This window comes from Molossus molossus, unplaced genomic scaffold, assembly GCF_014108415.1.
Source record: "Molossus molossus isolate mMolMol1 unplaced genomic scaffold, mMolMol1.p scaffold_m16_p_14, whole genome shotgun sequence".
Classification (NCBI taxonomy): Eukaryota; Metazoa; Chordata; class Mammalia; order Chiroptera; family Molossidae; genus Molossus; species Molossus molossus.
In genome coordinates, this window is record NW_023425349.1 from 2,408,867 (window position 1) to 2,417,884 (window position 9,018).

A 9,018-nucleotide genomic window follows, 5' to 3' on the forward strand; every position below is an offset into this window, starting at 1 on the left:
CCCAGAACTCTCCCCTGGGGATGCCCTGGTCAGAGAGCAAGAACCAGGGCCGACTCCGTGCCCGCCTCTCCCCGGCCAGACGGACTCGAAGGAGGACTCAGCGGTGTGGCCACGATGTGGCCCAGCGGGCAGCTGGGAAGGTGGGAACGGCCCCCACGGCCACTGGGGACAGCCTGTCGAGCACCAAGCGATCGGCAGCCAGTGAGACCCGCGCGCGTGCTAAAAACGATGCCCTGGCGAGTGGAGAAAAGCAGTTTGAAATGCCATGCAGAAGGGTCCGAGAGTAAATGACACACGGAAACGGGGAAGGCGCCCCCTGTTTGTTCACAGCGGTGAGTCCTGGTGGGAAAGGTCGGTGGCCTTCTACACCCCTCTTGGTAACTTTCCTATAAGGAGCCTTTCTTGCTTTTATAGTCAGAAAGAAGCAGGGTTAACAGAGCCCTGTCTGAAATGCATCAGAAACCTGACTCCTGGGACCTGGGGCCAACCCGGCCCGGCCCTGTCTCCCTGGCTCCAGAGCCCCCAGCCGCCCCACCCTCACGTCCCCTGGTGACAGCTTCGTGGGCCCTAGAAACCAGTGGCCCTGTCTCTGGAGCCTTCGCCTCCCTAAGCACCCCTGCGCCCCTCCCCCGGCAGGCTCGGCTTTGGCGCGGCCCCGACGCCGGGCGCGTGCTTTGCACCGAGAACACGCTCACCCTCCCTCGGTCCGGTGCCAGGACATGTATCTGATCTGCCCACCTTGACCCTGGGCCAAGCGAGATTAATAATACACTTAATTCACAAGCACAGAAGGTTGCGTCTAAATGGCCAAAATATTTGGACCACAGCACAAGTGAGCTCATTTCAGCGGTTTCAGAGGCCGACGCGGAAGCACCTGGCTCCCGTTCCCGGGCGTCCGCTGCCAGCGCGGCTCGGTGGCCGGGCTCGTCCACGAGGCTGTGAGCACAGGGCAGTGCCCGGGCCCCAGGGCCTGGCACACGCCCTGCCCTCGGCCGGGCGCCCGGCAGCCAGCAGTGGAGGGGCGGGGGAGGGGCAGCGGGGAGGAGAACATGCCCAGTCCAGGCGGCCCCTCTGCCTCTTTACAGGTGACATCCTGCTGTGACGCCCGTCCCGTGGACCAGGTCCCCCCGGTGGCTGCCCGTGGCTGCCAAGACGGCCCAGACAGTCACAGAGCAGAGGTGGGACAGGACGCAAGACCACAGAGGAGAAACAGAGGGATCAGGGACACCCAGGAGGGGGCTCTGGGGCCCTCTGGGTATTGGGACTGGAGGTGGGGCCAAGTCAAGCAGGGGCGTGGGCGCATGAACATGGGGGTCCGACTGCAGCTCGTTGGGTGGGCGGAGGCAACGGCAGGGAGCCGGGCTGTCAGCCGCCTGGGACGTTCAGTGCGGAGCGAGGGTCCTGCCCCTGAAGGTTGCCAAGACCCAGGCTGGGAAGGACCTGGATCCCCCAGGAAAGGGCAGCAGGAGCTCCAGGAGGGGCTGAGCCCAGAGGGACCGGCCACCAGGTGACAGCCAGCCTGGGGGCTGCTCATTACCCCGCAGAGATCGACGCCACCCTCGGCGTCACTGGGCAGGGGAAATGCGCCTTGAGATGCCAGGTGACTCGCTTTACATTGTAGCTCTGGTGGGACCCTGCCGGGATCCCGGCTCCCAGAGGGCAAAGCTGGTCTGGCCAGGGGGCAGTGGGGGGTGGAGGAGGTGGCAAGGGACTGCTGCACTCCTAGACCCCCAGGGCCACCCTGTCGGCAGGGCCTCGCAGGCCTTCCAGCCTCGAAGCCAGGCCCTCCCTCAGGCTCCCTGTCCAGCGAGCGGGGGTCAGTGCCCTCCCTGAACCCTGAGCTCTTCAGCAGGCCACCGCCCGGAGCGGCTTTGTCTGGGAGCCACTTGACCGGCTGCTGAGCCGGAGACTAACAGGATCCCCCAGCCCTTCACCCCTGCATTGACCCCCTGCGGCGTCTGAAGGGGAATCAGTGTCCAGACCACCAGCCCGACTGCCCGCCTGGCTTCCGCAGTTCACAGCCAAGCTCACGGCGGAGCCGACGTTAGGCCTCTCCGGCCGGGACCTGCAGGCCAAGCTGCTGGACAGGCAGCCAGCGCTCGGGGGGCAGGCTGTCCTCTGGCCCGGGTTGGGGGCCCAGCGGGTGGGGGTGCAGAGAGAGCAGAGCCTTCTCAGCCCCGAGGTGGATCCCCGCTCTGCCAGTTCCCGTGTCGCCCTCTGCGATTTCCTCCCCAGGACCTTCCCAGAAGACCCTGCGTCAGAGAGCCGCATGCAGTGTCGGGCACAGTGGGTGCGGGACACCTGCTAAGTGTCACCGCTGTGATTGGACCAACAATGCCTCGTGTCCCATGACAGTGGACCCTGTAACGGACACGGTCAGTGTCTCCAACGAGGCTGTGCCGGCCTCCGCCGGCCCAGGGGACATCTGTGGGCCCCTTCAGCTTCTCTCTCCATCACAGACCCACAGACGCACCCTCGGCCTCCAAGCCACATGCAGGGCAGGCTGGAGGGGACTGTGGCTTGGCCCCGGGGCCTGGCGGGCCTGGGCTCCGCCTGGCTTCACCACCATCTGGCTGTGTGTCCAGAGGCAAGTCCCTTGGGCCTCAGTCTCCTCGCTTGTAAGTGGCGGCGTGATAGCAGCCCGACCTCTCAGGCTCGAGGGACACCCTGGGCACACAGACCAAACACTCGACACGTTTTCTTTCACAGAATAACACTTGGCTGTGGGGAGACTCCGAGAGGAGCCCCAGGCTGTCCACGAGGCTGAGGAAGGGTCAGCTCCTCCCATAAGCCCTGCACCCACACTTTTCATTAGAGCCAGTGGAAGGGAAGGAGGGAGGGGAGAGAGACATCGATGCGAGAGAGACACGTCGATTGGTTGCCTCCCACATGTGCCCCACCCTGCAACCCAGGTACGTGTTCTTGACCGGGAATCGAACCTGTGACCCTCCGGTGCGCGGGCTGGCGCTCTAACCGCTGAGCACACCAGCCAGGGCGCACTCACACTTCTGAGTGCACTCTGCCGGCTGGCCTGCCACCTTTGCCAGGCCCTTGTCAGGAGGAGGTGCTCGCTCTGAAGCAGGGGCGCCCCACCCCGGCGGGGACCTCCAGCGAGACAGGAGCACACAACACCGCGTCCACGTCAGCCTCCCGCCAGCCTCACGGGTGGTCCCCCAGCGCATGCCCCGTCCATCCGGGGCACAGGGGCTCCGGGAGGCACTGACAAGATGCCCTCGCCCCAGACCGCAGGCCGTGGGCTCTGTGGGGCCCCCTGCTTCCCACACTCGTGTCACCTAGCGTTCGGCTGCACTTTCTTTCTGAGCCCCCGAGTCCAACGTGAGTTCTGTGTGCTGTTTGCCTGGTCAGAGAAGATGTTGCTGTTCACCAGCGGGGAGACCACCATTCCCTGAAGGGGTGGGATTCCATTAGGAGCTCATTCCAAGATATATGAGGTACACTCCCCGCTGTGGCCACAAATCCGGGGCCTCGGAGGAGGAAAAGACTCATCGGCTGTGGTCAGTGCCACCCCCAGAATGTCTTGTCCTCCAGGACTGCCCCAGGGGGCATGCTTGGGACTACTGGGGGTAACCGCCAGGGCCCACGGTAGCCCTCGGGGTGAAGTGAACCCCACAGCAGGGCGAGGCCCGGGCAGGGCTCGGGTCTGTGATGCCAGCCAAGCAGCCACCGGACACGTGTGCTGGGACGTGGCTGAGAACCAGAGCCGCCAGGCCCGTGGGTCCAGCTGGCTGGAGTTGGGCGACGCACTGCCCCCACGTTTGGTAGCTCACCGCAGCCATTTTATTATAGTTCACAATGGTGTGTCAGGAATCCCATCAGGGCCCCTGCCCGGCAACCCTTCTGCTCCGCATGGCCTTGGCGGGGTTCACCTGGGGGCTGGCATTCAGCGGGCAGCCAGGCTGGTCCGGAGAGTCTGACGGCTTTGCTCAGTCTGGCTCCTGGGCGGCAGGACTGGAGGGCCGGACTCAGCGAGGACGCGTCTACACGTGGGCTCTGCAGCAGGGTGCTCTGGGCTGACGTCGTAGGTCACAGCTTAGGACTCCCAGGGTATCCTGAGGTCTGGGGTTCGGGGAAGCTGCAAGGCTCCATCTGACCTAGATTTGGGAGTCACGTGGCATCATTTCCACTTTGTTCTATTGCTTAAGCAAGCTGTGGAAGCAGCCCAGATTTAGGGGGGAGGACTTACACCCCACCTTTCAGTGGTGGATGGATCTCTCTGGAAGGCTCCTTGGCCGAGAGCTGTACAGTGAGTCTATAAGAAAAGTGTTTTATCACCTCCTTCAACATCATCATCATCTTTTCCATCATCATCACCATCATTATTATCACCATCACACCATCATCATCATCACCATCACCACCACCCCTTCCTCCTCACCATCACACCGTCATCACCATCACCACCACCACCCCTTCCTCCTCACCATCACACCGTCATCACCATCACCACCACCACCCCCTTCCTCCTCACCATCACACCGTCATCACCATCACCACCACCACCCCCTTCCTCCTTACCATCACACCGTCATCACCATCACCACCACCACCCCCTTCCTCCTTACCATCACACCGTCATCACCATCACCACCACCACCCCCTTCCTCCTCACCATCACACCATCATCACCATCACCACCCCCCTTCCTCCTCACCATCACACCATCATCACCATCACCACCACCCCCTTCCTCCTCACCATCACACCATCATCACCATCACCACCACCCCTTCCTCCTCACCATCACACCGTCATCACCATCACCACCACCCCTTCCTCCTCACCATCACAGCGTCATCACCATCACCACCACCACCCCCTTCCTCCTCACCATCACACCGTCATCACCATCACCACCACCACCCCTTCCTCCTCACCATCACACCGTCATCACCATCACCACCACCACCCCCTTCCTCCTCACCATCACACCGTCATCACCATCACCACCACCACCCCTTCCTCCTCACCATCACACCGTCATCACCATCACCACCACCACCCCCCTTCCTCCTTACCATCACACCGTCATCACCATCACCACCACCACCCCCTTCCTCCTCACCATCACACCATCATCACCATCACCACCACCCCCTTCCTCCTCACCATCACACCATCATCACCATCACCACCACCCCCTTCCTCCTCACCATCACACCATCATCACCATCACCACCACCCCTTCCTCCTCACCATCACAGCGTCATCACCATCACCACCACCCCGTCCTCCTCACCATCACAGCGTCATCACCACCACCACCACCCCTTCCTCCTCACCATCACACCATCATCACCATCACCACCACCCCCTTCCTCCTCACCATCACACCATCATCACCATCACCACCACCACCCCCTTCCTCCTCACCATCACACCGTCATCACCATCACCACCACCCCTTCCTCCTCACCATCACAGCGTCATCACCATCACCACCACCACCCCTTCCTCCTCACCATCACACCGTCATCACCATCACCACCACCCCTTCCTCCTCACCATCACAGCGTCATCACCACCACCACCACCCCTTCCTCCTCACCATCACACCATCATCACCATCACCACCACCCCCTTCCTCCTCACCATCACACCATCATCACCATCACCACCACCACCCCCTTCCTCCTCACCATCACACCATCATCACCATCATCACCACCCCTTCCTCCTCACCATCACAGCGTCATCACCGTCACCACCACCCCTTCCTCCTCACCATCACACCGTCATCACCATCACCACCACCCCCTTCCTCCTCACCATCACAGCGTCATCACCATCACCACCACCACCCCTTCCTCCTCACCATCACACCATCATCACCATCATCACCACCCCTTCCTCCTCACCATCACAGCGTCATCACCGTCACCACCACCCCTTCCTCCTCACCATCACACCGTCATCACCATCACCACCACCCCTTCCTCCTCACCATCACAGCGTCATCACCATCACCACCACCCCTTCCTCCTCACCATCACAGCGTCATCACCATCACCACCACCCCCTTCCTCCTCACCATCACACCTCATCACCATCACCACCACCCCCTTCCTCCTCACCATCACAGCGTCATCACCATCACCACCACCCCCTTCCTCCTCACCATCACAGCGTCATCACCATCACCACCACCCCCTTCCTCCTCACCATCACACCATCATCACCATCATCACCACCCCTTCCTCCTCACCATCACAGCGTCATCACCATCACCACCACCACCCCCTTCCTCCTCACCATCACAGCGTCATCACCATCACCACCACCCCTTCCTCCTCACCATCACACCGTCATCACCATCATCACCCCCTTCCTCCTCACCATCACAGCGTCATCACCGTCACCACCACCACCTGTGAGTGTGCCTCTCTGAGGCCGAGGCTGTCAGGCGCCTGTGGAACAGAGGAAGCAGCCGAGGGCCAAGTGACCTGCCCGAAGCGTCAGGCCCTGGGTGCTGGTGTGTCTGCAGCACACCCTCCCCCGCGCCCCCCCTTTCGGTGCCCCTCCCCTGGTCTTCCCAGAGCTCTCCTGGAGCCCAGCCCACAAATCGTCACCACAACTTGTGAGGGAGGCTCTATCACCCCCACACCAGAGTCAGGGACGGGGGCACGGAGAGGGGCGGTCAGGAGGCCCGTGTCCTGCTCCTCATCTGCCCTCTGTCCTGCCACAGCTGTCTGAGCTGCCGGGAGCAGAGGACGGGCTGTGCGGGGCACACGGTGGTGGTTCTGTCTACACTAATCAAAGTAATTGGATAATTGCCACCGTGGTGTTTGGTGTTGACACCACCTTGATCTCCGCTTTCAACAGGAGCCTTCCTCCGAACCTCCTCCACGGAGCAGAGCCTCCGCTCTCCAGGCCCAGGCCCGGGGTCTCCTTCTCTAGTCGGGGAACGAAGCGGAGGAGAAAGGCTCGAGGACTGGCCGAGGTCCCGAAGCGACCGTGGGTGGGCGCCCACATCTGCCCACTGCCTCGGGCTCTGACAACGCAACACCCAAAGAGCTGTGGCTCCATCTCCGCTCCCTCTGCCGGAGGGACATCAGGGTTCGCTAAGTGAAAAGGAAAAGGATCGGCGGGAGGAAATGCGTTTTCAGCGCTGACTCGGTATTATCGCCGAGGACGAGTCTAAGGGAAGCAGCAGAGCCCGTCTGGCCCTGGGGCGCGGCTATGCCGGGGGCACGCGAGCTCAGAGGCGGGGTGCCAGGCATGGCGGGCGGCAGACAGATTGGAGCCAACAGACTCCCCCTTCTGCCAGGCTTCGGGTGGCCGGCAGCCTCCAGGTGATCTCCAGCGGGGCACCCCCAGGTGGGAAAAGAGGGGCTCTAGCTCTGTAAATGGGGCCGCACTCAGAGCAGGAGGCGGTCTGCCCAGAGGGCCCCCGGCCCGCTGGGCGCGGAGCACGCAGGGGAGGGGGACGGGGCCAGGCTCCAGGGTCCCAGCCCCTCCCACGGGCTGCGGAGACCTTTGCTAGGCCACGTGGATCGGCGAGGGTCTGGTTGTACTCGTCCCTCACTCTGGTGTCTATTTAGAAAAATTGTTGAACATCCCCTAAGTGCCAGGCACAGTGCCCAGGGCTGGGGACACAGTAGTGACCAGAGCAGGGGCTGGGCCTGTCCGAGGGTTTTCTGGTTCGGTGGGTACAGCGCTGGATGGTGAGCCTCGCGCTGGGGCAGGGAGTGACGGTGGGGGTTCGGGGCTCCAGGGCTGGGGCGAATCCAGCCAGGGGACTCGGAGGAGGCCTCCCCAGGAAGGGAACAGGCAGGTCTCGGAGGCCGTGTGTTTTCAGAGCCGGGGAGGGGCGAGTGAGGCCCAGGAGCAGACCCGAACGGACCAGGCTCCCGGCGTCCTGCGCTAGGACTGGGAGCCGCGGGCTGGAGGGGCCGCGCCCAGGGCCCCTCTCCACTCCCCAAGCCAGGAACCTTCCAGAGGGGCTCAGGGTCGGACTCACCCTCCTCAGGGCAGGACAGGCTTTGGGGGGCAGGAAGCACCCACAATTTGCAGGCCTCTTTAAGAAAACAAACTCAAAATCGCAAACACAAAAGTAGGCCCTCAAGCTCCGCGAGCCTCCTGGCAACTCCCCTTCCCGCCACATTTTTTCCACTGATTTCCAGAGACCGTGGCAGGGAGGGAGGGGGAGAGAGAAACATCGATGTGAGAGAGACGCCGTGACTGGCTGCCTCCCACGTGTGCCCCGACCGGGGCCAGGGCTCGAACCCAAGACCCGCTGCTTTAACCGCTGAGCCACTCTGGCCAGGGCCGCTCCCCCGCTATTTCTTAAAAGCCTGTTTTGTAGACATCCCATTTCGTGAGCTTCACAGGACGGTCACAGGGCCCTCCCTGTCCGACCCTAGAGACCCTACCACAGTCACTACTGTGTACCCTATATTTTCCCTCGAAAGTATGTCACGCACGTTCTTCTGTCTTGTTAAATAACAAACGATCATCTGTAACGGGTCCATTGGGGTCCACACCAAGTCACGTCGTCCCGTCCCCTACAGTCAAGGCCCCTGCCGAAGCCGGCTCCTGTGTGCGTCTCGGGGTATTCCGGCCCCCGCTGTGGGACAGTGGATCACAGGGGTGCTCCCCAGCCGGCCCCACACCTGCCGCGAGGGCCGTGGGCGCAGCCGGCAAGGGCCCAGGGAGGGCCCAGCCACTCACTTTGACTGTGGTCTTGACAACTTTTTTGGTGCCTTCTTGGGGCCTTAATTTACATTTCTTTTATGACCCGGGTGCGTGGACGTTTTTCTGACAATACCGAGTGGAACTTGGCCTCGCTCGCGGAGACAGGACGCACAGGCAGAGCTGAGTCAGCTGGCCACCCGTCCTTGGACCCTGTCCCCGTCAGAGGTGCAACAGGGGGGTTCCCGACGTGGGTGCCTTCAAGCCGAGGAGTTTGAGAAATGCCTGGAAAAGGGTGCACCGCCAAGCGTGGGGGCCCCCCTGGGGCTGGAAGTGGGGACTGTCACCATCCTAGGCTCGAGGAGGCAA